The sequence below is a fragment of the Parasteatoda tepidariorum genome, chromosome 4 (assembly GCF_043381705.1).
Source record: "Parasteatoda tepidariorum isolate YZ-2023 chromosome 4, CAS_Ptep_4.0, whole genome shotgun sequence".
Taxonomy (NCBI): domain Eukaryota; kingdom Metazoa; phylum Arthropoda; class Arachnida; order Araneae; family Theridiidae; genus Parasteatoda; species Parasteatoda tepidariorum.
In genome coordinates this window covers 14816424-14842542 of record NC_092207.1, presented here as the reverse complement: position 1 = coordinate 14842542, position 26119 = coordinate 14816424, and the positions used below count along the sequence as shown (strand labels likewise).

General features: G+C 26.7%; 1 long non-coding RNA gene across 1 annotated transcript in view; it reads right to left on the bottom strand.

Moving 5' to 3' along the window:
• Nucleotides 1-22233, bottom strand: part of LOC107441404 (uncharacterized) — a 265160-nt gene extending 242927 nt beyond the window's left edge. The window contains exon 1 of the long non-coding RNA XR_001583730.3: nucleotides 22087-22233. This is a non-coding gene — a long non-coding RNA (uncharacterized lncRNA). The remainder of the gene's footprint in view (nucleotides 1-22086) is intronic.
• Between the last annotated feature and the right edge of the window lie 3886 nt (nucleotides 22234-26119).

Here is a 26119-nt window from a genome sequence, read left to right as displayed (position 1 = left end):
ATAGTAAGCTGAAAATTATTAAAATAAACCAAATTATGGTTTACTTTGATATGAAATCTTAAAAGAACTGTTATATGCATTAAAAACAGTTATTATGGAGACATATTTCCTTATTAAAGATTTCAGTAAGAATACTAATTCAGAATACTTATAAATGCTTGCTTTTTTCATAATTTGTATAAGATATTTTTATTAGAAATATAACATTTTCCTTTCAAAAATAGCATTTCTATTGGCATTTTACTTGAAATAATTTCAGAAAGGCTACTGTAATAGTTATTAAGTTATGAATTAGAGGTTGGATCTAAATATAATCAGAGGTTTCAAAACTCCTCACTGGTTACAAAAAGTGCTCTAATTTAAATAAAATAAGTGTAAACGAGCATAAACAAATTATTTAGATTAATAAAAATAATTTTTAAAAAACTAAAGATTCATAGAGCAATGTAATTATCATTTCGTTACAATTAGTACTAATAAACATTTGGCTGCACTTTTATAATATTAATGAAAACCTTAGAAATATTCCTCAGTTTCTAATAATATGCTAATATAGATAAGTAAATAATTAAAGTGTGTTAAATGCTTCTTTTACTATTAAAATTTTGATTGTCATATATTAACTCAAAATATCCTACAATTTTGGGAAGTCAAAACCACTTATCTAGTTTAGTTTAAAAAACGTTTAATGAAAAATACCCTCTCTTCTCTTCCCGTATATTTCCTCTCATAAATGCGCCAAAAAAGGGGGGATATATTAAATTCCGTCGCGCCAAAAAGAGGCTTGCATACTTAAGACATTGAACACACTGAAGAACTTATGATGAAAGCAGCAGGGATTATAAGAAGGGATTTACGTTGGAGAGAAAAACAACAGGCTGCTTTTTCCCCCTTCTATGCCCTTTTTCCCCGTCAAGTGAAAGAATGCTTCGCTTAAAAGGGAAAATTAAAACTGATTTGGGTATTTTTAATAAACGCTCGAGTTATGAAGAGATAAGAAATCTTTTCTGAAGGGGAGAAAAGTAGGGACCAGAGATTTTTGTTCCTTGTTTTTCTAAAGCGAATCCCTATATATTTTTTTATTTTTTATTCTAACATCTAAAGAAGAAAAAAAAATTCCCTCTGTTATGAGGAATTTCTTTTTCGGTAATTTTGGAGAATATGAACTTTCTTTTCTTCCTTTTCAGCCGTATGCAAATAACGACGACATATGTGAGTGTGTTTAATCCGTTTTCGTACAACTTTTTTGAAATTACTTCAAAATTAGAAACCTCTGCTATTGCTCGAAATATCATATAGCTGTCTTCCCAAAAGCGTGTACGGTATACGCTTTTGAGCACTTTTAAAAAATTAAGAAAATCACGTACTGGCAAAAATTAAAATTTAGAAATTTAAACTAAAAAACTTAAGTTTGCAAAAACCAAATTTGATCTATATTTCATGAGTACTGTGGATACACTGCCCAAAAATAGAAAAATATTTCTAAATAAAGCAGTGTGAACTAAAAAGAGAACATTTCTAAATGAAGCAGTGGGAACTTGACAATCTAGTTACTTCAACTTCAATTAACAATCTTGTGAATATAGTGACTACAACTTCAACCACACTCATTCTTGTCGATGTTTTCGAACGATTTAGCACGTTGCAGCTATCAAGTGTATTCTATGGTTATTCTAACCTAATTTATGTAACTTTTATTTTGTATTTAACCAAAATTAAAATTCAATCTCCAGCAATAAATGTTTAAAATTTAATTAACCTTCATTTATTGTGGACTCCCACATCAGAGGGGCCCACGAGTACTATCATAACTAATACTTTTAATAACCTTGAAAATATTTGCAAAAATCTGTGCTGAAAAACATATTGAAATTCAGTATTTTAAAGTACGCTTAAAAACCGTACAGAGTAAAAAAAAAAATCTGTTAAATTTACAGAAAAAAAACTGCCCCCATGTGTACCAGTATTAAACTGTATATTTCACAGAAAAATACTGTTATTTAAAAACGGATGTCTGCTTTTTAAACAGATAAGTACTGTTTATTTTAGCACACAACACTGTTATTTTAACAACAAAAAAATAACTCTGTAAAATTACTATGTCAGCGTTGTGGATGAGAGCAGAATTCGTATGATAATTCAACGTCATAGTTCGAACTCGGGTCACCTGCTTGGGTGACAAGCGATTTGTCCTCCAAATCACGGCACATCCTATCTTAAAAGTCTTACTTAATGAAAACATATTTGATTGTAAAAACAATTCAAACTATATTGGCCGGAAAATTTCATTAATAAATTATATCTTAGATATAATAAATCAGGTAGAGTATCAATTCAACAATAAAGTCGAATCGCAATTTCATTTATACGATATTCAAAAACATTAAAATAACTTCTGAAAAATAAGAGCAAGTACAAATAATCGTAAAATGATGTGGGAAAAGGTAAACATATCTTACGGTACGCAAAAATGCTTGTCAAAAACTAGAACTTGAATTGACAGTTTTAATTCGTTTATTATTAGATTGGAAACAACGAATAGTTGTTTTACGATACCGTTTTTAAGCCATTAAATATACGGTGAAAGTCTAAAAAAAACGAGATTTTTTTACAGCCCGCGGATAACGATAAAAAAACCGTAAAACCATAAAAAACCGTATATCTTTTGACAGTTCCATGTTATTTTTCTCTGTAGAATTTACAGTTATTTTTACGGTGTAGGTCTAGACATCTATAAATAAAATGGGTTAAAAGTTAAACAAAAAAAAAGTTTCATTAAAAATGGTCTAAAAATCATGGCAGTACAATTTTCAATTAGTCTTCAATTTTCTTCTTAAGTTAATATCAGTACTGACTTTCAAAGAAGTTCTTTTCTCGAAAATAAAATTTAAAATTCAAATTTTTTCATTTGGTTCCGTTACTCGATTTTATTCAACATTGTCGAAGCATTTTGAAAATATTAACATGAAAGCTGTAAGCGAGTATTCAGCCTTGAGTGACTCGCATCTGTTACTTTAAACATTACCATGCAAAGAAAAAACATTATTTTATGGTAAAACAAAAACGTGTTCAACTTCATAATTCAATTCTTCTTATTCGGATTTAGTATTTTTTAAGAATTAGAAGACAGAAATCGTAGCTTAACCTAAAATGAGCGCTGTCACCCAGTTTCGTCAAATAGCTCACTGGAAAGCTTTACTGTACCTAGGCACTTTCTAAGGGGTATAGATGCCGTTTTTTGAACATTTATTGATAAACACGGGAATTATTTTACGGTGATTATTACAGTAAAATTACGGCATTTCAGATTTTTTGTTCCATAACTTACTCCGATAAAAATGGATTTTACATTAAAAAGTACCGGTATATTAAGAATGATCTGATCAATTGGAAAACTGAAAAAAATTGAAATATTATGGCTGTAAAGTTTAACTAAATAAGATTGAATTTTACTAAAGTATTGAGTGCCAGCTACAATTCTCCAGGCTCAATGGCATGAACGTGGTCTAAAAATCCTGGGCGCATGGGACTTGTAAACCTCAGATCATAACACATATTGTTGCATCTACTGCATAACTTTACTATAAAAAACAATTGGAAAATGATCCAAGCAATGTTATTTTAAATACAATAAAATTATGTGAAATGCATTTTCCCTTCATATCTTTACAATTTATACTGTTAAACCTCATTGTAACCGCTTCTAACAAAAAAGGATATTAGATGAAACATTCACAACAAAGACTATAAAATCTGCAAACTTCACCGATATCCAAAACCTAATCTAGATCTTCTTTCAAAGTAAGTAGGTTTCCCATTTCACAGCGATAAATAAGAGATTTTTCAAAGCAAATAAATTCCCAAATCAAAATTCCACCATTCCCCAACGGAGGAAGAGGATGAAGATCAGCATCCCCTCTTTAAAGATAGCTCCTCAGCATCTCTCGGATGCCCAAGATCTCTTCATTTCCTTCAAGAGGTGATGAAGAAAGAAAAGAATTTTCTTCCATAGCGTACAGCTATTAATATCTAAGGTCCATGCACGCTATAGGTAAAGAAAAAGGGCAAAAATATTTAGCTGCCCTTTGCCTTTGCTTTTTCTTATTTTGTTCTTTTCCATCTGTGCCCACGGCAAGATTTATGCAAAGCACCTCTATTTGAATTAAAGACATCTTAGGGCCCATTATACGTGACTTATGGTCGACAATCATGGCCCTGATCCCCCTTCTTTCTGGCTGGAGGGGGGCATATGGGGGTTTTGGGGGTGCAGTCGCTGCTCTTTTCGCGTAGCGTTATTGCAACTCGTATTTTATCCTGCAGCAAAGGCGTTTCTGCTTTGTTTCGCTTTTTGTTTCATTGAAACTTCGACGCCTTGACGTATTTTAAAAGTAAAAAGGAAGAGCGGAAAGTTTCAAATTTTATAAAGGTATTTATTTATTTATTCGCCAAAGTTTGGCGTAAATCTTCTTCGTTCAATTACTGCTGCAATTTGGGGAGTTGTTTGGTTTTTAATATTTTTATTTATTTATTTTTAAGGAATTTAATAGATTTTAAGCTTCGAAGGATGATTAAAAATTTTAACAATGCGTTGTTGTTCTGAAAAACACTGTATAAGAATTATTGGTTAAAATAGATTACTTGTTTGAAAGGTTTTGTGCATTTTTTTCTTCTTCAAATAAATACAAGATTGATGACAAAATTATCAGTCTATATTTTGGCTAAATTTAAAAAAAAAACTGAATGCAGATGAAAACTTTTAATAATACGTTTAAAGTATCTTTTAACTCTTTTGAATATTAACAGAAGTTTATATTTTGCATTTCAACTTTAAAAGATAATTAAGCTTTTTAGTAATTAGTTTTTATTCTTAATAACATTAAAAATCATTTTATGAAATTATTTACTTATAAAAACATTCGTTTTAAATTATTATGATTTTTTTCTTTTTTTTTCTTTTTTTTATTACAAAGGTGGTTTTAGTGGCAAAAAAAATTTCACAATATGATAAGATTCAAGCACCTTAAAATTAAAATAAACTATTAACAATAGCGAATTTAAAAAAAAAATTCTCAAAACCAAAACACAAGATTTTAACCAAGAGATTAATCGCGTTTTAATTTAAACACTTTCCTGAATAATTTGAAAATGTGGCTTATTATTATATCGTTCTAAATAATATTGGTTAAAATGGCGATTGGAACTAAATTTAAGACAGTTTACCTGAAAAATTGTTAATAGCAAGAAACCTGCGTGAGTGCATCAGGGGTGTTATGGAAGGGGTAAGCAGAGTAACAATAAGCCCCCACTGCTATTTTGCAATTTTGAATCTAACCCAGAAGACAAGGGAACTTCTAGATCAAGCATTAGATCAAACTAGTTTTCGTGGAGGACTTTTTGACGGAACTAACTTGCATTTGCGTCACATGGAGATGAAAACCCCGAAAACCTCCCCTGTTAACCCAACTGAAGGGTGATTCTAGCGCATGATCTGCCTATCACTGAGGATATTTTGTGGTCAGTGCAAGCCAGGAGCAGAATTCGTATCACCACTGGGATTCGAACGCATTGTTCATTTAAAGTTGGTTTAAAAGTAAAGATTCTGTGCATGCAGTATCATTTTTTACTTTTGTGATACATTTGATACGAAATATTAAAGTCACCAGCCACTTGATCAACCTTTCAAAAAAATTAAATAAAAAAATTTCAATTTTATGTGGTCAAGTAAGTGAAAGTGAGTTCTGAAAATTTTGAATATAAAATTCTCTAAATGTTTTATTTAAAATTTTGAGAATTTCAAATCAAATGCGGTTCGTGCAAAAATATTTCTACAATGCACATAAAATATTGGAATTTTTAATTTCTAGAAAAGGAACATAAAATATTGGAATTTTTAGCGTTACCCAAATGAAAAATTTGCCACGACAACACAGGTGTGCATGGGATAATATTAATCTTTGGAGTCAAGACATGATTGAAAGAAAATTCATAGATTTCTTATTTAAGGATTATCCATGACTATACATAGTTAAAAATGTATGGTCAAAACCTCTACAATATGGTAAAATTTACAGTATTTCTTGCACTTTGGAAAACCAAAAATCTCGGTAATTTTTACCAGTCTGGTGAAATTAACAAGGAAATAAGATTTAATAACATGCGATTAAATTTGGTAAAACTTAATAATTAATTTTATCATGACACCTTAGGACACTGCATAAAATTCATTTATTCGGTTAAATTTAATTTTCACCTTTGTATTTTTTACTAAATGTGTAATAAGAACTATTATTTTAAAAACTAGAATTTCCGGTAAATTGTTACCATATAAACGGCAAAATTGCTAAATAAATAATTTAAATATCGTATATTTGGGTTTTATTATGGTTTCTTTTTACTAGAAATGTCCTTACCCTACAGTGGGGTCATTTTACCAGAATTTTGCTCTCCGTGCAAAATTATGTTTTGAAATTTCGTTGAAAAAATTTCTAATACAGTAAGTACAATTTTTTTTGTCTTTTAAATCTAGTTTGATAAAAACAATTAACTTGAACCAGTTACCCCGAAAAGAATTTAAAAAAAAAAACTAACCACTTGGCTTTCCATAATAATAATACCAATAATAGACCAACAATAAAAATGTATACTATCGGAACTTTGATTATATTTGATTACTTTTTTCTCTCAACCCCCCTTTTATTTTTCTTCTTCGCTATTCTTACAAGATAAAGAAAAGAAATCAAAATCTCTTGGCCCTGCGCAATTCTGTGAATAATGATAAGAAAAAAAAACTTGAATTTATGTCCCTTTACGATACGGGGGTAACTTCGTTATATTAACTTTATTAAGTGCGCACCGAACGTTTTCAATCGAATTTCGATATGGGAAAAAATGCGGTCGAATATTTTTTTTCTCTTCCTTCCATTTTTGATGATCAAAGATTCTCCCGTGTACATCCAACCCCCTAAGACATCGTTCGGTCAGAGGCAGAAAATGACCAAAAATTACGGTCAAATACTCCTTCCCAACAAAAAAATAATAAAATAATAAAATAACATCGATATCCGAACAGCGTAATTATTCTCGTGGTTTCGATCATAGAAAAATTTTGGTCTTCATATCGGAGCCTATAGAATAGGCGATATTTTCTTTTCTTTTTAATATAGTGTAGCCTTTTTTTTCTTCTTTATTATTTCATTCTTTTTTAAGAACGAAATCCCCGTTTTCTTCCTGATTTAAAATATTTTTTATCTATCTTTCTAGGGTTTTTTGATGAAGCGGGGGGTAAGTGAAGGGGGTAGACGGTTTTTTTTCTGAGACTTTTTAGGTTAAGCGATATCCGAGAAAAAGTTCTATTCGTCAGAATGAATGATGTACGAAGTTTTAGTAAATTATTGTCGACCGAAATCGTTCAGAATTTCCCGATATCATTCATTTTCTTCACTGTGACTGTAATATTGTTTTTCCATCAGGATTGGAGACGATCGAAGATTAGGATTACATTGATTTCAAGTTTTTTTTTTCCTCCCTGATAACGGACATTGAGTTCATCAAAGAGTATATAACGTGTGAAACTGATAACCCGTTAATATCTACTGGTAACAAAAATGAGCCATTTTTTAGAAACAGTGTTACAAATGACGTTAAAATAAAGTCAAATTCCACATTTCAAACAAAAAAAGAGAAAAAAAGCAGCGCGAAAGATATCTTTTTTTTCTAATTTTCCATTTTCAGCAAATTTTCTGGGGAAATAGAAGAACTGTTCCATTATTCTATTTAGAAATTAGGTAATTTGATCGCAACTCTCACCACTGATGCCATCTGACATTTGTAATATTGAGGTTGTTTTGATTAAATAAATATGCGTTAAAACTTGATCCATAAAGAAAAGATATCATTTATCTACTTAATCCCTTCTGAAAATATAAGTATAGTGCGTATCATAAAACATAGAAAAATATTTACACACTAAATAAATTGATGCCATCTGACATTTGTAATACTTAGTTTGATTTTATTAAATAAATATTCGTTGAAACTTGATCCATTAAATAAAAAATATCGTTTATCTACTAAATTCCTTCTAAAAGTATAAGCATAGTGCTAAGCATAAGACATTAAAAATACTTACAGTCTAAATATCTTTAGACCAAATATAGTTTTTCTTACTAAGATGTAGTTTTTTATGGTTTGAAAGAGTTCAATGGCTACAGAAAGATTCTGATGCGAGCAAATCATTTCCAGAGATATGACGAAGTAAACGCATTAGTCTGTTTAAATGCAACTATATAAATTAACTCTCATAAAAGTAATGAAAGACAGATATACAAAGAAACTAAGAATTAAAACTAAGAACTAAGAAATACTTACTCTTCAATTTTGTTTTGTTTTTACTAAATGTGTGGTAATAAGAATTATACTTTTGAAAACCATAATTCTCAAAACTAGAATTTTTGGTAGACCATATGAACGGAAAAATTACCAACATGCATATTACCAAAAAAAATGTAGCTTAAATACCGTATATTTTGGTTTTTGAATAAGAAAATATTATTCATAATTTTATTTCTCGAGAAAGGTCATTACTATACAGTACGGTAATTTTACAATATTTCTTCTCCATGTGTGAATGAAGATCACATGTATTTATAAGATAAAAAGAAAAGGGTAAAGCATTCCCGCCAGGGGGTTTAAGAAGTTTAAAGCACCACAATTTCGTGACCAACGACATGATTGTGTGAAGGTGGTCAGCATTACGCAGAGGCTGCCTTTACTTTCGAAGCAAGTTTACCCATACATCTGATACTGGATGGGCTTCAAGCCACTAGTGGGGATCGAATTTCAGTTCTTCACAAAGACAATTTAGTGCCCTAAGTACTGAGCCATTGCTGCTCGAATTTATACGATATCTCTTATAAACTATTTTGTCGGCAGTTTTTAAAAAATGAGTTATGAAGTAGTTAAGAATAAATAAAAAAAAAAGCTGTCTCATTAAAAATTATCATGGTTTTATTTAAATAAATAAATCTATTTAATTGAGTTTCTGAAACATTTAGTTAAAAATTTAGAAATATTTTTTTAATTAAAATGATAGAAAAGCCCATTAAATTAAATATTTGTTTTGTATATTCCACATGTAAAGTAATAAAAATATAATATGTTAAAGAACATAATAGAAAATAGGTCTGTTAGCAAAAAGCTATCGTGTTTCTTTAATTGCATTTTTCGAAATGTATATTCTAAAAAATAAGTAAAGCTTCTAATTGAAATTTCCATTTATATGCGAAGCACCATTTAAATTAGTATAAAATTGGGCCTTCGATTTTTATCATGCTGGTTAAATGTAACGAAATATATAGATTAAAAACTATTTAGCGAAATGGAATTGGAAAAATGTAAGTGAATTTCCATCTTTTTAATTACTAAAATGCTTTAAAATACAAACGTAAAATATTCACTTTTATATATTATCAAATAAATTATAGATAACAAAATATGTATGAAATAAAATTAATAAATCAATTTTGAATTAATTTTCATACACCGAAAATGCAAATATTAAAAACATGCAAATATAATTGAATTTATTATTATTAATTTTGAACACCAATATTAAAATTCTCAGAAGAATATTATATTAAATGGCATCTATCTATAAACAAATTACTAATTGAATTTATAAATTTAGAACAGAACATTATGTAAAGAAAGAAGTATAATTTTACAATTTCGAAGAAATTTAAAATCGTAATTGAATTTTCCTGCAATTTTTAACCCTTTCTAATTTGAATATTGTATTGCTCTTTCCGAACTATTTGAAATTTGTGATAATGATTAAAAACTTAAAACGAATTTAGACGAACCAGGAATTCAGAAACTAATTAAATAATAAAATATAGAAAGAAATATTCTGATAAATTCACACGAAATGTAAAAATTAAGATTTTAAATTTAAAATTTAACTTAAGTGGTCTGGTAAAATAATTTAATGTGCCACGTTATAGCTTGTATTTTTAAATAATAATTTTAAGCAATGGTAATCTAATGATAAAATAATTATCTAGCATAAAAAGTCAAATGATGTTTCCTTTTTTCAAAAATAATTTACAAACAAATTCGTAAATTCTTTTTTTTAAATGCTAAACAATTTTACAATTTATGGAAATTTAAATTGTCAAAGAAAGATTTTGAAACTTATTCTTTGCGCAATTCTTTTATTTATGCAAATATTTTTTTGAACACTTCGCGTTGTTTTTCCATTTAATTCATTGAACATCTTACTATATATAAAAATTTGATGATGATATCGCAGTTTTTCATTGTTGTCGGTGCATTTTCATTGGCCGGAAAATCACATGGTATGATCTAGTTTTCCCACATTAATTTTCATATTGTTTGGTTGTTATCAGCAGAAAATCGATACAAGTCATAAAGATATTGTTTTCCTATAAATATTTTTGCATCCCTAATTTAAAAGTATTCACCTGTACTGTTATTATTACGATTATGATTTTGTTTGTTTTTTAAATTAAAAGTTTAAGAGGATTGTTTTTATTGTTATTATTGTTAGAATAACGTGATTCTACGTTACATTTTAAGATAAAGTTATTTAAATTGGTGTCTGATCTTACTAATTGTTTTACACTTATTATTTTATGGTGTTGTTATAATTTTCACCATATATTTTATATATTTCCCCGAATTTGTTATAACAATATACTTTCAATTTTAAATGTTATTTAAAAAATGGCTACTTAGAAAAATAATTTATGTTCACTAATGGATCTTAATGGTATTATAAGGGAGGGACATGTTTGAATCTGGGAAGTGACTGAACAAGTGTCCTTTTTAGTACATATATTTTTAGTTGAATAATTTCAACAGTTTCAGAGCAAGAAAAAGCAATTATTGCGAAGCAATCAACGGGGTTTGTGAGCGTCAGCAAACAGGGGGTTTATCCCCCGAATAGAAGAAAAAAGATTGCGCTTTAATACAAAAATTCTATCAACCTTGAAAAGTTATTAGCGCCTCGTCGTTCGGGTGTTCAGTTTTGTATCACATTTTGCTTTGTTTCGCAAAAAGTATCATACTTAAAATCTTGAAATTACGAAGATGTATTGAAAAAAGTAAGAGGAGCAAGATGGAATAAAAAAAATTAAGATTTAATAATTAATTCAAGAATAACTTGTAGGAAAAAATACCATGTGGATGATGCTACAGTCCACGGAAATTATATTACAGAGTTGAAATTTGAGGTACTTAAAAAGATCATTTTCATTTATAAACTGAATGCTAGTTTTATTATTTTTTTTTTCGAGAAAAAAAATTCCGATCATTCCAATTTGTTCTGTTTGATATTCCAATCTGTTTGAAAGGTATTTCAATTTCAAGTGATTTTATCATATTTTTTCACACTTTTTACTTTAAATGATGACTATTTTTCGTTGTAGGAAATTTCTTTTTTACTACTCTCAAGATTATTATTTTCTAAACTTGCACGTGAATTGATGATGAGACGTGAATTGATGATGACGTGAATTGATGAAAAAAGATGGAAACAGAAGTCTTCAGGTATAAATGTTAACATTTGTAACGAAATTTAAAAAAAATATGAAAGAGAGATAAGAACCGATTTCAATTTGAACTGTTATAATATATAAGATTATCGTTATTGATTATTAAAAATCAAAATTATTTCTCATTTATTACTTCTTATTGTGTCACACATTTAAGTGTAAATTATTGAACACACAATTGTAAATATTTCCTTTCAAGTAAAATTTAATATTTTTCCAATTCAGGTGGCTCATTTCGATATAGTTAACTTATTATCAAAACATGCCTGCATAAAATTGTTATAATTATATATTTTATAAACAAAATTATCTTTTTTTTGAGAAATATCAACTTTTAATGAAAAAAAAGAGCAAACATGGAGGCTGGGTTAGTGGAAATGCTGTGAATCCTCTTTATTTATTTAAAAGAGAACTATCTAGAGAGAATTAAATTTATCTAGATGCATTGAAATTTTTTACAAAATTAAAATTAGTAATTCCATGTTCTCCGGGTTGTTTTGTTTTATTTTATTTAAAAGTTATTTATCAAATTTTAAAAAAATTCTTCTCGTTGGAAGAGATGATTTAAAATATAATATTTAAAAAATAAAGCAGAATATCTATAACCTGTATATTCAGAATTTCTTATGGCTATTTTTAAAAGTTTTGAGATTTTATGTGTTATTTTAAAAGCAAAAACGTATAAAAAGTGATAATTATTTATCATCATTTAATGTTTAATGCTCGGAAAAATGAAACTGAAATGAATGTCTCATCTTTCGTTTCATTCGAAATAAATACATGAAGCTAATTTATAGAATTATATTTTTACAAAATAAAGGTAAACTTAAAAATTCCTTTTTTTGCCTTTTTTGTCAAACTGTTAAATTCTTTTCTTGTTAATAATGACAAACTGAACTAAGTCAATGAAGAATAAAAAAAATTTATAAGCTAAAGTAGAAACATCAGAAGCGTTTCATGTTTTAGACTTAAATATTAGAACCAAAAAATATAATGTTAATATTATAGTTTAATCGAAATTAACAAATATATTATAATATAACCTCATAACTGTGAGCATATATGTTTTTAAATTATTTAAAGGACTAATTATTTTAGTTTTTAATACAGTATTTAATAAAATATAAATAATGTATTAAAATTTACCATAACATTTTTAAAATAAACTGCATTTGAAAATAAATAAAATGATCAATAAAAGTTCTCAAATTAGAAAATTTAAAATCTAAAAAATATATATTTTTTAAAAATTCTAACTGAATAATACTGTTTATTCATTTTAACATATGAAAAATTAAACGCTTTGTTATTAAACATACTAATCCAGCATATAAATATTCTAAATTAAATAAAAGGGCAAATCAAAGTAATTAAATTCTTACATTTAAAATCTAATTAATATATCATTTTAAAATTTTAACAGTACACTACTGTTTTATCATATTTAAATAATATATAAAAATTTAAAGTATAGCTATTTAAATCTACTAAGCCAGAACATATATATTTAAAATTCAATAAAATGGCTAATGAAAGTCATTAAATTCGAACATTTTCTTCGTCTCGTGTTTTCGCCTATTTCTATTTCACCAAAATTAGTCCAATGATTATGAAGTCACTTGATTCCCCTTCTAATTTAATAATTCAGCTCCCTTCTGGTAGGAGGTCCCGGTCCACCATAATTAACCTCGTCTACGGCCATTAACCGCGAACATAAAATTTCCTGAAATAACATCTACTTTTGCAATCCTTTTTTCCACGCGTTAGTTCTCAGACGTTACTACGTGATTGGCGAATAAACACTGCACCAAAGAAGAGCCAAAATTAGCAAATGAAGCCAATCTTCAGCAAGACGAGAACTTAAAAAATTAACCATCCTGGGAGGAAGTAGAATTGCCTAAACAGGGCGCTAAAAAAAGGAACTTAAAGGGTGATTAATCCCTAGGAGACATAGATTTTATAGTTTTTCTCGTGTTATGTGCATTCTGAGTTTCGTAATTACATTTGGAGGCATTGGGGTCGCGGAATTAGTCATGGTATTTCACAGTGCATGGCCAACCCATATGGCATATGGTGGTAAAAGCAAATTACTTCTTGTAGTACTTGAAATGGGGATACCCCTTTATGAAAGTTCTTGCACAGCAACTTCACTTCAGTTCGTTTTGTAAACTCAATCTACCGAGTGATGATGTTGAATTCGAGTCTTCGGGGAACTCTGGATCCCAGACGCCATACTTGCTAAGATTTTTTTTTATCCTGTTCAATGACCCTTATCAAATAAGAGTTCAATGCAATTTTGAAATTAAGATGGGTTTTAATTTTCCTTAGGGAAAAGGGGTGTATATTCACAAAAATGATTACAACTTTTTGTGTTTTAACTCAGTATGGGGACACGATTTTTTCTAGTAATGCTAAGTAAAAATATTTTTGGATTGAGATTGATTTACAAAAAAAAAAAAAAAAAAAAAAAAAAAAAAAAAAAAAAAAANAAAAAAAAAAAAAAAATTCATATCCAGCTCATTACCTTACCTAAAGTAGATTTGATTTTTGCAATTATTTTTTGATGGGAAGTTAATTGGGGATTTTTTTTTCAAATATTATCTGATGTTAAAAATTGACCCCAAACTTAAACGTCTGTGATTATAAATTACCGACTTTTTGTGTGCATAAGCCCTATAAACTGGATGAGAAATTATCAAATGAGCGAACATCTAACTAGCTAGACAGTGTCAGCCTTTCTTCTTAGCCCCAAGCTAACCCTTTTCTGTTATAAAATTATAAGTATTGTATATTTTATTTAATTGTAAATTTTATTTAAAATTATTGAGAAAATTTTAATTCAAACTTATTGACTTTGGTCTCTAATTTATAAATGTACTCAAGAGGAAAATGGGACACATTTTTGAAATCAGTTAAAAAAATGCACGAATTTTTTCGATTTTTTTTATACGAAAAATGCACAAAAATGTTCCAAAAAACTTCAGAAAATTGATATTTTTGAGATTTGAAATAAGTGAAAATAAGTTTGGATTTAGATTGTTTAAAAAATTCCATTTTTAAAATTTTTTTTAGCGTTTTTGTCAACAGTTTCCAATGTGAAAATAAAATTGATAAAATTGATAAAAATTAATAAAATTGACGAAAATGAATATTTTTTTAATTATGTTTTTGAACTATAAATATTTAATTCTATTTTATTGAAACAATGTAGACAATGTAAAACAATGTACATTTATACTAAAATTTATACACACCAAATTTCATATGTAGTATTTGTGAAATTGGTAATTATTAGATGGAATTTATTAAATTGGAAAATGTGTGAATAATCATAGATAAAGAGCATTTAAAGTTTCAGTTTCAGTATAACTTAAGACTTTGAAAAAAATGCTCCCTCTCTTGTTCTAAATGTATTAAAGTTATTTTTGCACCATTTGAAAATAAAAATAGCATTATTTTTTGTTTTAAATACTAAAATAAATCTTATTTTTGCGAAGTTCTCGGCATAAACCCCTTGAATGCAATTAACTACGACTACAAATGACAAAATGATATTAAAAACAAAAGACACTTTCAAAACACATTCTATATCGTGAAAACAAATTAATAATAAATATCTCCTAACATTTTAAGATCCTACATATTTATTTTTATAATACTGAAATAAAAATAATTAATTTCTATTTCTTTTAATCCTGTTTGCAATCAGGGCTAAGGAGCTTTGAAAAAAAAGCAGTTCTCTTCTAATTAAGTTGAAATTATGCTTCTGAAAAATCTTCATCTTATATACTTTAAACCCATATTAATAACGCCAAGAAGCTTATTTTGCGCTGAAAGAAGGATAAAAAGCTAACATTCAATTTTATTCGCCAAAAAGCTTCAGCATTATGGGGCACTTCCAATAAACAACTCAACTCGTCTTTGTTCCTTTTGAGGGAGATACCGGAAAGTTGGGCCTGTTTATAAATAAAACCCAAACACTTAAGTCATAATTGGGTAAAAAGGCTAAAAAGTAAAGAAATAAAAAGCTAAAATTGGGAAAATTAACCCACTAGTTTGCAATTCAGTGCTTGTCTTATAATAGGGAAAAAATATGCAAAAGGATTGGATTTTTCCCTCCTAACAACCGCTAAAAGAACAAAAAATTGAAATGAAGGCAGAGGAAGAGAATGTATTACTTGAAAGCCACTTCTGAGTCGAATAAGTCGACTAATGAATTCCAATCTCAGGCGGAAGAGCACTTGAATGGAATAAAATGCAAAGAATCGACTAAAAGTCACGTACATTCTATGGTATAGGCTAAGATTTTCGTGTTTCGAAGCTTATGTTAGGGATAAAAATCTTGTGTTTTTAGTTTCTGCAATCTTAGCTGCTTTAGTTTCAATGAAAAGAAGCTAATTATTAATTATAATGAAAGATTTATTGGGTTATTGATTTGGGGGCTGTGCTTGGTGCATGAACTGAATTAAGAGTATTTAAAAACGCAAGTAACATGGGGCTTTGGAGATTTGGTTTGTAATTAATTAAATTATAAATAATAAAATTTCATTATGTATATTTGAATGGTTTTGTTATTCGAGTGGTGAATGGTGCTAGAGATTTTGCATTCTCTGGGTGTTTTGAAACATAAGATGTGAGTTTTGCACAACTGAAAAAGTTACAAATGGAAATAATTATTATTTTGATTAAGAGAATTTAATTCAATCTTTTAGCTCTATTTGTTTGTTTTGTGTATTTATAAGATCATTCATTGTAAATTTGAATTAATGAAAAAAATAAAATAATACTCCAAGTGTTTTTAAGAGCTGGAAATGAATTAAAAATTAATGTTTTACTTGCTTATTTTTTTCCAATAGTTTGGGTGCAATTTTGAAAGAGCAGAATAAAAATTCGAGTACGAAAAATCATTGAGTATGTACTTTAAAAATGCCGTATGTTTTTAAAACGTGATATTTGAGTCATTTGTTTTTAAATTTTAGATTTTATAATAATTCCTTAAACGCAAGTTTTCCTCTTTTTTCTTACAATATGAATAATCAGAAAATCTTTACTAAATATGAAGCGAAAGAAAGCATTCGAAATCTAAAAATAGTTTTTTTATTTGTGAAAACACAAAGTAGTTTCATAATTATTTGAATTGCAAGAAAAATCAATCGTTCATGTTCAAATATGAAAGTATAACGATTGGTAAATCTTAACGGAAAAAGCAAAACACTGAAAAAAGTTGTTACTAAATATAATAGTATATTAGAAATTTTTTTCGCCTTTCTAAATCATTTTGAACTTATCTTTCTTCGATTTAATTTTAATGTCATTCGCCTTGAATTTTGTCTAGATTATATCCCTTATCTATATTTTTGCTTTCTTGTATATTCAAATTTCTGCAATTTTGTCAACATTACTTTTTATTTACTTATTTACATTTCTATTTTTTTCTTTCAATTTATCATGATCATATTCATATTTTCTTATTATTTTCACTGTTTTATATTGCATCGTCACTATTTTGGCAAACAAACTCAATTTCGAATATTTTCAACTAAACTGAAACTGCTAATGCATTTTTCTCCGAAACTATACTTATATAAATCATTATTACTAAAGAATATCATTACCACCACTTATGGGCTACGGGGTTATGGACGTTAAGGCTCTTCAATTTTGTGACCAATTGCAGTAATATGGTCAGAATCGCGCACAAGTCACCTTTACTTCATAGACAATACGGAACCCATCATTCTGAAACTTGGTGGGTTTAAGCTGCAACTGAGGATCAAACCCAAGTCCTTTACAATGACAGCTCATTGTATTGAAATTGTATTTCAATGAAACTTACTATGTAATTTACATTAAAATACTCAAAGGAAAAAATTTTAAAAATTTACTAATGTAGGAAAACTAAAAGTGTCAATTAACGAATTTTTTCTTCTTCCATTTCTTAAATTACTTTAATTGTACCAGCAATTTAGACAATTCTTATTAAATTAAAGTTTCAATGCTTTTGACACAAAATTCCTTGTGCAGTCGGAATCAGAATCCATAATAAACAAATTAACTAGAATTTATTAATTAGTTTATGGGATACAAGTATTTGAAATCTAAGTAGCCAATGTCTTTAATTTTCTTCGTTTTTTCCGTACTATAAATTGCATCTGTATTAGCAAGCTTTAGAAATGCATATTTTGTTTGATAGGATTTTTTTTCAATAGCTACTACAGACTAATTTTTCCACTGAAATCCTATTACTTTCTGCATATCTCATCGTAATTGGATAAGAGTTAATAAACATGGTAACCCGATACAATTGATTTTTCAATTGTACTTATTTTTAGGCTGTGTTCTTCATAGTTTAAGATATATTTTTTGTCCGGCATTTTATGAAAAAAATTTCGAACTAAGTTTACTTTGTGTTCAAATTCCGCCAGAATGTAAGTTCTATTGTTTTTTTTTAACATTACATATTTTATAAAATTAAAACCGATTATTTATGAAATATATAGTTTCTGCATTTTTCAGAATTAATTTTAAACCGAAGTCTGTTGTTAAATAAAACTAAGCAATAGTTTTTACGAAAACGCTTTCGAAAAAGGAAGGAGTAATTTTAATTTATTTTTAATTTAATTAGTAAATTAAAAAACAAAATAAAGTAAGTTCTATTAATTTTAATAATTTAATTAAATTTTTCATCATATTCAATTAAAAAATTAGTTTCATAGACCTATTTATCTTAAATTGATAATATTTATTGGTTAATTAAATTAAAAACAAAAAACCGTCTGATTTTCTGAGAATTTTAATTTTTGATAAAGTACGACATCTTTTAAAAAAGTTTATTTCTTTTTAAAATATTATTGTCTTTAAATTGATTTTTAAAAATTTTTCTGGTATTTTACAACAGTTATGAGATTTTAAAATACAACTAAAGGCTTTTAAATGTATTTAAATACCTTTAAAAGCCTTTAGTTGTAAACAATTATTGTAAACAATAAAATGCATTTAAGCATCTCTAACTGACTTGTAAATCTATATACTTTTTTTTAATTTTATTACATTGTGAATAGAATGTAAAAAAAAATACATTTAAAAAATGAAATTATTAAGCTTGATTGTAATATTTTTATGAATCCTCAAAGTAGCTGTTAAAATAAAACACATACACTGCTGAATTTCACGTAAAATTATATGCATACCGCTGTATGTTTTTTTTTAAATACTTAATGCGTAATAATGTGACATTGATATTTTGCTGGTTTCTCAAAAAGGTTACAAAAATAAAATTTACGCCAAGATCAACAAAGGATAATAATAATAATTTATAGAATATGTTGTTTTGCGATTCTAAAATACTCGAGTGTGATAAAATATGATAAGACTATAGTAAATAAAATATTGTATAAAAAAGGTTTTATTTAGATCTTTAATTTTTTAATAATGGCTCATCTTTCAATAGATACTCAAAATTTTCTTAAAAGAAATGCTATCTTCTTTAGCAATTGATAATATTCAACAATTAATCATGATAATTTGTAATATAGACGTTTTTATCTGTATGTTTGCGATTTTCATTTAATAGTTGAAATTTATATCATACCAATGTCTATAAATGTGATTGATAAATTTATTTCGGGTATATAAGAATTTTCATAAAATTGTTCTTAAAAAAATAGTCTATGCTATCTTCTAATATTAAAATATTAAAAAATAATGTATATCGAAATTTTATTACAAAAGTTTTAAAAAATCATGAATTCCATTACGATAACAATAGTTTTTCGAAAAGAAATGGAATTTTATTTGGGTAAGTAAATAAATTTAATTAATTAATCATGATTATTTGTAATATAAACGTTTTTATCATATGATTAATCAAATCAATTTTTATGCAAATTAAAAATGTAAAAAAAAAATAAGTAAATTAAAAACTAATATAAAAAAAATTATGTATTGTAAATCAATGTTAAAAATAAAAGATTATTAAATTTTTAAAAAAATTACTTTCCTGTCAAAAAGTTTTTTTGTAGATAAAAAATTATTCAGTTTTTCCTGAAATTTGACTTAAGATATATAATTAACATTATCTAAATCTTTAAAACAAATTAAATATTCCATAAATCTAAAATTCAATTTATACGTAACTTATTTAAGTACATTTCAACTTAATGGTTAAAAAAATATTCATAAAAGAATTGACGTTGATATAATAATTATGTTCAGAAAAGAATTTCTAGACTAAGTTTAAATTTTTCAGACATAATTATTTAATTCACATTGTTTGCATACTTATAAAAAGTAATGTAGGTTGAGTTTTTGAAAACAAAATCATATTTTTGAAAGACGTAAATTTAATTTACAGTTTATTTTTAATAGTTGTATTCAGATGTAAGACAAAATTCAAGACAGTGACAGACACTTTTATTTTTGAATTTAAAGAAATTTTTGTAACTTAAAAAATCAGCACTTAGTAATATGGAAATTAAAAGACAATTCTATTACTTAAAATTATTTTAACGAATCTATATCGAAATTAAACTATTACCTATGTATATATATTTAGTCAAAAAAACAAATGGTAGATTATCAATATAAAGATTTAAAAGATTTAGTAAGTAAATGATGACTATTACGATTTAAAATATAATTTTACGTCTTTTCTTTGCCACGATAACTTATACATCAAACACAATTATTAGTGTACTATAATATTTAAAAAAAAACTTAACAATAATTTGAAGAAAAAAATTGTTTTCTCGCTATCATCAATGAAAGGTAAACAAAAATATGAATATACCAATGCAATGTTAAATATAATTCTTATACTTATCATTATCTTTGATAATGTTAAGTGTTATTCTTATACTTAATTGTTAAGAGTAAAGTGTAGTAACTTGTTAAGTTAAGTGTTAAGTGTAGGAACCTGTTAAGTGCAGTAACTTGTTAAGTTAAGTGTAGTAACCTGTTAAGTGTAGTAACCTGTTATGTGTTAAGTATAATAGCTTCTTAAGTAAGTGTTAAATGTCGTAACTTGTTAAGTTAAGTGTTAAGTGTAGTAACTTGTCAACTTAAGTGTTAAGTATAGTAACTGATGTTAATTGTAGTATCGTGTAAAGTATAGTAACTTGTTAAGTGTATATATTGTTAAGTGTAATTCTTACACTTAAGAATATTTAGTAAAGTTATTTGAATAAGGTAGGTGAGTCAGAACAAAGTAGGCATATGGATGAAATAGATACACCCACATAATTTCATTTGATATAATTAGATGGCAGAAAGTTGTAGTACAAGCATGTTCTCTATCTATTTCTATTAATTTTAAACTAACGGCCGATAGACATGTTTTTGATTAAATTTTATTTTAAATACTAATCCAGTTCTTTAAAGTCGTTTTTCAGTTTTGTTGAATATTATGTTTTACTATTGTAATGAATAAATTATCGAAACGTTGTGTGAAACATCCGAATACGAGTGTCAAAACACATTAGGTTTAGCTATTTAAGTAGAACATTAATTTGTTCTATTAAGTAGTGAATTAATTTAGTAGTAGTTTTCAATGATTGAAGACGTTTTAAACCCAAATTTGCTGGTAATCTATGATATCTAGAACAATTTTTCTGGAATACGACAAACTGTAATTCGATTTTTCAACAGCAAAGTCATTCATATTTGGTACTGCAATGTTTACAAAGGATATTCTCTTTTTTTATTTTAGTTTGCAATTTTCTTTTTTAAAATTCGTTGAACAATCTTGATATTTCTTGAGTTTTGCAACTGTTGCAATTAAATAGTCAAAAATGTATGACTTAAAAATGCGGAAAATAATTGAAAACTGTACATTTTGCAATTTTCAAAACACTTTACTGTTAGTAAAGGACATTAATTTCTTCTGAAATACTCTTAATTTCAAAGGGAAAAACTTCGATAATCAACTTACTGATGATTTTATACAATCTAAAGCAAATTTGTATGATTATCACTCAATTTATATTAATACTAAGTTCCTCATGTGTATATAAAGTATTGTTTACAAAAATCAGATAGGGTTATTTTGCTTTTAAATTCGTTTTCCTAATAATTTATTCTTAAGTTTTATCCCTTTCGTTTTTACCTCTTGATATTTCCTTTGTGCCACAAATAGTAAATCACGAATTAATTGTCAAAAAAATTATAAATTAAAAATATAAACTTTTAAAAACAAATTTAAACAGTTATTCTCTGAGTCTTTTTTATATAGTGTAAGATTCCTTGGTGTTATACAAAATGCAATTTAGAAAAAGAAAGAAATATTTATAGCATTTTTATGAGGAATAATAATGCTAGCTTATTAAGACTTCAAATAAACAGATATTGAAACATGTGGACAATAAGGATTATTTCGCAGATTACAGCAACCCTACAATGATCAATAACAACAAAAATTTCAGCAGCCGAACAAGAAGATTGTTTTATGTTAAAGCTGTATATTCTATCTCATTAACGCATAACAACAACAAACAGTACTCATTGTCCATTCACTTACCGGCGAATCCTCGAGCCAATCAGGACTAAGAATTTCTTCATTAATTCTCGTTAGCGGCTGTGACGTCAGCTCGGCGTAAAAACAGAGGAGGGGAATTAACATGGCGGACTTTTTGCTGCCTAAAGCAGGTAATGGCGAACAAATCTTCCTCGCCAGATCGCCATGGAAACCGTGACGTCACGATCCCGTCGCCGAAGAATCAAATGTGAATTTTTTGTTTTTAAAACTGGGAAAATTATTTACCTCATTTATTACAAAGTGATGAAAATAAGATTAAATTTCTTATTTTCTTCCCGACATTTTCTTCTTAGCAAAAAATAAAATACGAATGTAAGCCAATTTCTCTTTTTATTTAGTTTTTATTCGAATGTGGCATTAAATAAGCATTACGTTTTCATAAATTCATTCATTTTGTTTTTCATAACTGAAATTTTCGTGAAATAAGTTATTCGGATTTGAAGGTCGAACATAAAAAGTTATAGCTGTATTTACTGAGGGAAATTTTTTCTCATCAATCAAAATTTATTATTTTGTCTAAGAAACTTTATATGTTTTTATTACAGTAATGATTTTGAAGAGTTTCTCAACAAATTAAAATTTTTATCTTTAACATTTTATTATTTATGTTTTTTTATGAACCATTTAAGGCTGAAAGATTAATATTTGTTGAACTTTTAAATAAATTTGAATTATGCGAGTTCTTTCCATCCATTATAACTCACTCAATTCTTTATTAAAAAAAACTTTTATAAAAATTAATTAAAAATAATCATAATAATCAACAGAAAATATGGTCAATCAACAGAATATGCTCAAATTTACTATGTTTCTAGCTATATGGGGAAACCCTAGACTGTGGCAAACTTTACCGAAGCACTTTGGTAATGAATACGGTTTCATGAAAAAAAAAATCATGATAAAATTTGGTAAATGCGGTAGAATTTGTTAATTTTATCTTGATACCTAAGAGCATGGCTTAAAAAAGCCATTTTTTTTTTGCTTAAATTTAATTTTCAGTTTTATATTTTTTACTAAATGTAAGGTAATAAAGAATTATAATTTTTAACACCAGAATTTTTGATAAACCATTACCGTATGAACGAAGATTTTTAAAATGAATAGCTTAATTCCGAATATTGTAATTTTATTAAACAGAATTATCGATTTTCTTTTAACTAGAAATGCCATTACCATTCAATGCAGTAATTTTTTCAGATTTTTTTTTTCTCAGCGCTTAAAAACGCATCTTTAAATTATGTTAAATATGTACACATAAAAATAAGACATAATTTTTTTTAATTTTTTAATTATTTATTTTTGAATCAATATTTAAAACTTTTTAATCATCTGTGAATATACTGTATATGTTTAATATACGTACATTATAAGTAATGTTTAAAAAAGTCTTATGAAAATTTAAAAACAAAATTATCTCGTGCAATTTGATAAAAATAACAAGAATTTAGATTTAAAAAAAATTAAGCAATTAAAACTTTTATTTTACGTAATATCCATTTAAATCATGGTATTTTAAGAATATTATGTTAAAACTTGTAAATTTCTTTTTCAGTTATACATATTTAATTAATTTAAAACGTCATTTGAATCCAAAATGCCTTGTTTATTTTTATCCCATAAGTACTTACATTTTTCTGTAGGCGTGCATTTAAAAATTATGTGTACCATGAGATGAAACAAGCACTAAAAATAGGTTTAGAGACTTATTACAATAAATTACACTTGCAAAAAATTATGGTAAAATGCACCAAGGTTGCCGGTACTTTTTACGTAAAATCTATTTTTACCAAAATATATTACTGAACAAAATATTTGATAAACCATGATTTTTTTCAGTGATAATCGTCGTAAAATCACTATAAATCACTCTAATTATATAAATATTTCTGTAAAATTTAAGGTCTAATATCTTACGATAAAAATGAATGAGGTAAAATAAATTTTACGTATGATACACCTTGGGTGCCGGTACATTTTACCATAATTTAATCGAGTATATTTTTATAGTGTAGTCATATATTAAAGTTATACAAACAGTAGTTAAGTTGGTAATTATTTATAAATTAGCAAATAGTTTAATTATTTGACTCAAAGTAGTGTTGATGGCGATGTTCAACTCTTTAAAATAATTTGTTTTTAAGACTGACGAAGATTTAAAAGAAAACGCATCGTTTATTTATAACCTTTGTTAAAAATAAATTCAAAATTTTGCTTTTGACCCTATATAAAGCAGATTAAAACAAAGTACTTAAAACAAAAACTGAAAAATTAAACAATTTTAAACTTTTTAGAATTTGGAAGGACTTACCCACATATATAGGCAAGTACAGAATACCTAGGAAAACTTTCATTAAAAAAATCAGTTGAATATTGCATATCATTGGTTCATTAAATATTGCATACCATTATTTTTGCTTTACTGTTATTGATAGTTTAGTATACTTAATTAAGTCTGGAAATCATAATCCAGACTGGGACTTGATTACGTAAGGAGAGTAAGTTCCTTCACAATAAGTAATTAATTTTTATACTAATTTATTAATTGTTACTAATTTTATGCAACATAATATGGATATCTGTGAGGCAGCTTTAACAGAGTTGTAGTTGTTATTGATTATTTTTGAAACTGCACTAAATCGGCATAATTTAACCATTTTAGCAATGGTTTATGTACTTTCTCATAAAATAGATTGAAAAAAAAATTGTTTAACGCCTTTGATATAAAAGGAGTGTAAAAAAATATAAGACTAAAACATCAGTTAAATTTAATGTGTTTGTGCATAAAAATTAATTAAAAAAATAATTTAAAAAAAAACATAATTCAAGCTTAGGGGATAAAAATCCAATAAAAAAGTTTTTATTTTATTTCTGTTTTTCAAGTCAAACTCTGAGAAATCTTTTATAATTTTTTGAGGCAATTTCTCACTGCATTTGAAGTAATTTCTCACTGAATAATAACTTTTAATGCAGTGTTAACCAATAAAAAAATATCTGTATTGAAAATTGATGCTTTATTCCTATGCTTCGATTATGATATGAATTTAATGGTGATACTTACATGCTTAATTAAAGTGAGCAAATTTTTAAATGGCAAAACATTGAATACTTAATAATTTTGTTCCCAATAGCCTAAAAAATAAATTTGTTCCCAAAAGCTTAATTAAAAAATTAATTGCTGTATAGAAATTGTCTAATATGCCAATAATTATTGTATAATTGTTTTGTATGTGTATTGTATAATTCTTTATATAAATGTATAAAAATGTATAATTCTTTTTAAACTTCAAGTAAGTAGGTATTATTAATGTTATTATCATTAATCGTAACAAAATATTTGCAAATATTAATTTCTTAATAATTTGTTTAGACTTTACCAATTCAGTATGGATTTGTAAGATATAAAATTTTGTTTCAATTCTAAATGTCATACAATTTATGGATACAGTTTGAGGTCTTAACAATTTATTTTTATCCATATTCCCATATAAAATTCAAAAATATTTTTCGCTGCTTCGATAATATATTTAAATTCATAATTTGTATAATTATAATTGATGAGTAAACAAGAGTGACAAAAGAGTAAATCTTCTTCTACGAGACTAAATCTTCTTTAAGTATAACCCAATACTTCTCATATGGTGCTATCATATTTAATGAGGAAAATAATGATAATCATAATAAAATGACAATTGTGATAAAAATAATAGAGTTTATATCCAACAAAGTTAGATAAAAGAACGTTAATATTTAATAAAACATCTATCCACAACCGAATATAGACAGTCGAGAATCACCTTAGCATGCAGTAATAATGTTTTGTCTTTAGTGGAGATGCAATGGCAACACAGACTAATAACTGAAAATACTTAGTGGGCGTCTTATATTAGAATAACTATATTGCGATTAACAAAGTTGTGTAAAAGAAATACTCAACTCCGACTCGAATTTAAATTTTGTTGAAAATGTCACTATATCCTAGATAAGTATTAATATTATTACTAAGTAAATGTTAATT